The sequence below is a fragment of the Mandrillus leucophaeus genome, unplaced genomic scaffold (genome assembly GCF_000951045.1).
Source record: "Mandrillus leucophaeus isolate KB7577 unplaced genomic scaffold, Mleu.le_1.0 Scaffold484, whole genome shotgun sequence".
Classification (NCBI taxonomy): Eukaryota; Metazoa; Chordata; class Mammalia; order Primates; family Cercopithecidae; genus Mandrillus; species Mandrillus leucophaeus.
Window position 1 is genome coordinate 1,338,583 of NW_012105187.1, and position 3,499 is coordinate 1,342,081.

Here is a 3,499-nt window from a genome sequence, read left to right on the forward strand (position 1 = left end):
CCCACCAGATTCTAGATTTCTCCTAGCCTCTGCTGTGTCATCTTAATCCATAGGATTGGACATGAGCTTTGTTTTTTCCTTAGTACTATGCTTTCTTGATGTAACTGAATTCCTGCCCTGAGGCTTCTTAGACCTTGTCATAGCTTTCCTTCCAGAGAGCTGGATTTAACCCTTGGCAGTGGACCATCTCTTGGAACCTGATACCATTTCTTGCTTGCTCCCGAGCATTGTTTCCTCCCTTGACCTCCTCCTCGCTTAGCCTTCATCAGGCTGGATGGATCTCTCCATCAGAACTTGCCACAACCAAGCCCAAATTCTCATGCTTTTTAATATTGTGCCCTTGATGTGGTCGACCCCTGGGTGGTATGTCGGACATCCAGGTTACTGCTCAAATTACAATTTCAACTCACCCACAGACAATTTACAAATTGATTTGGCTAAATGTTATGGAAACAGAACCAAGAGGCACTTTTCTGTCTTTATTACTATTTCTTAAGGTGATGCGTATGTGGAGTTAACTATATATAATGGTCCCATAATTACCCTTTTGGGAAACAAAATTACCCTTTGTGTGTTTTTAAATAAAGGTAGCAAAATGGAAACTCCCTATTGCTTTTCTAAGCGCTCCTTCCTTTGCACCCCTGTCTTCTGTGACTGTTTCAGCCAGAAATGATACATCATTACTGTCTTTAAGGACATGGAGAGAACTGTGGCTTTGACACATAGTGGAGGGAGCTCTGTAGTCTCATTCTTGCTGATGGCTTTTCAGTGTCAACAAACTCTAGTTCCCTATTGGTGAAGTTTCCACTTTTTCATCGTCTTTCTGGGCTTCTTCTTTGATCACCCTCATTTGAAGAGGAAGCAGGAAAGAACTGTTGCCCTCTTTGAACTCTCATAGAATTCATGGTTTATTGTATCAATTTGTTACCGATCACAGATTATCTTGTTAACTTTCCGTATCGGTTATTTTATTCTCCCCTAACCAGGTGGAAATGTACCCTGTTTTGGCTTAGGACCTACCTCAGCAACCTTGATTGGCTCACAAGCCAGGTTGCTTAAGACTTGTTTCCCCAGCAGCTGATGTCTAGCCCTTTTCCTTTTGCTTTGTCTGTGCTTGGGAAATACATGTTATACCCTGTAGAGCAGGTTTGCTGGCAGTAAGAACAGAGATGTGTAGAGCCCAGTGTGCTGTAGGGCTCTCTGCATCTGGCTGTGAGTGACCCCTGGACTGGGACTGTAGGGGGACAGTCCCAGTTTTCCATAGTTTAACATAAATGAACCACACCACAAGGACAAGCTGCTCTCATTTCACTCAACTAGGATTTAGTGAGTACTGTTAAAGCACAGTTTGCACTGGAGTAATTGGAGAATGGAGTTTGCCCTTCACAATCTGTGCACAATCTGTTAGCAGCTAAAAACAAATGTTAGCAGTTATAATTACCCTCAATTTGTCTCCAGGCTTGGATCACATTCCAGGTGTTAGAAGAGATGGTCCATTTCCTTCTTTTTCTCCTTTAAGTCCCATGCCCTGTTTCAAGTAGCTTCAGAGGGCAATTGTGCTGTAAAGAATCACCTTGTAATGGGTTCAGGACTCTTTCACAGTTTGTGTCTATTCGTTCATTTGAACTTTGCTGTTCCAAGTTAGAAAGACCTTGCTGAGGTGTGGCTACCTCTAAGAACACTGTTGAATGGGTGCCATGGTAACATTTGCAAAGTAGCTACTGCTAGGATACAGCTCTGACACTTATTACTTTATTTGCATATCAAGCCACCTGTTCCAAAGATGAAAATATACAGGACTGCATATTCCAGTCTGGGTAAAAGGATAATAGCTGACTGTTGAAGAGAATGTGTTGGGGTTTTTCTCCTGCTGGCTGAAAAATCAAGTTCTGAGGGCCTGCTCCTCAGCACCTTTCTCCTGGTCTAGAGGGGGTGCCAGACCTGGCGGTTCTGTTGCCTGCGCAGGTGCCAGGGCTTCTCCTTGGGAGGCTTGCCCTCTGTGAGAGGGAGCAGAGAGTTGACTTCCTCTAAGGGGCCCATAGTTCCTGAAGGGGGTGTTTTTGATTCTGTCTAAACCTAGGCTATGTGTTAGCAGTTTCCCTGCTCTTAGAAATTGCCTGGGAGACTCTTGCTATTGGTATGTATGTGGTTCCCTCCAGTTTAAGACAAGATTTGTTCCTGGATCAGTTGTAGCCCTTTCTCTGTGGCTAACGGAAGAGCCACTTGTCCTTCTCCATTCTTTTCCTTAGTCTCCCTTGACCCCCACATCATCTCCTAGACACAAGGCACATTGATAGTCACGATTCACTGTTTGTGAATCACTCTGGATTATTCCGTCATTCCTCTTCCCCAGGCCATCTGAAGGAGCGAGTGGGGATCACTATCGTGTACATTCTAGTAGTAACTACTGGCTGTAAGCAGACATACTCTAAAAATAACTCAGGGATACTGAGCACCCAGAGGGCACCTGTCTTCTCGAAGCTTCGCCACGCCTGTTTCCACAGTCAGACTCCCAGTCTGCACCACAGCACACATCCTTTCTCATCCAGAGTGCTCCTACAAGACGAGATGTTTTTGTCTCCTAAGGGCCACAGGTGTATTCATGAACTCCTCAGCTGGTTATTTTCAGTTCCATCTTCCTTGGTGCTTGCTCTGGCACAGGGTCACTGCTGCGTCCTGTCCCTTCCCCACCATTTGCCATGGGTCATACCTTTGTTCTCATTGCTTGCATCTTCTAACTGAATGAACTTGTAAATATGAAACTGAAAGTCGATCCTCATAGCTCATCTTTTATTTCATCCTAATAAATGATAATCTATTGCAAACATTACTTTAAAAGTATTATCAAAAGTTGGGTAAAAGGATAATAGCTGACTGTTGAAGAGAACGTGTTAGGGTTTTTCTCCTGCTAGCCAAAGAATCAAGTTCTCAGGGCCTGCTCAGTTCTGTAAGAAAGTATTGGCTGTCTGACAGATTCCGGTGAGGGGAGGAAAAGACAAAAAATATAGTCCCCACATCTGCACCAGCATCCCAGGTGCACTGTGCAGCTTCCATAGTGGATTAGATGCTCAGCAAATGATACACCTGTGTAAGGTTAAACCTAAAGAAACAGGAAAAATGAGCCTTTGTCCACTAGCACATTTACCTATTGCATTTTAGGATGATTTTAGGGATGGGCAACCCCAATTAGCCATTATTCTTTAAAGGTAGTTGTCTGTTAGATGTAGGAAGACTTCAAGGAAGGTTAAGTTGGCAACATTCCATTTAGGTTGCACAGAATGACTCGTAAGACTGAATTTCATCACGAGGAAACAAACGGCCTTTACCATGGTTCCTGTTCACAGCGAAATTGACATGTATCAGAAAGGAAATGCTTGGAAGAAATGTCTAGCTTCCCCAACAGACTCCTTTCTTCTCTCTTCTGTCTTCCTTTGTTAATCTGCCATGTTTCATCTTCATTCAGATGAGTTATGATGTACATTATTTATATAAAGATATT

At 43.5% G+C, this 3,499-nt stretch overlaps 1 protein-coding gene across 3 annotated transcripts in view; it reads left to right on the forward strand.

The window, feature by feature from the left end:
- Nucleotides 1–3,499, forward strand: part of RGL1 (ral guanine nucleotide dissociation stimulator-like 1) — a 299,547-nt gene that overhangs the window by 20,421 nt on the left and 275,627 nt on the right. The gene's annotated exons all lie outside the window — the stretch shown is intronic.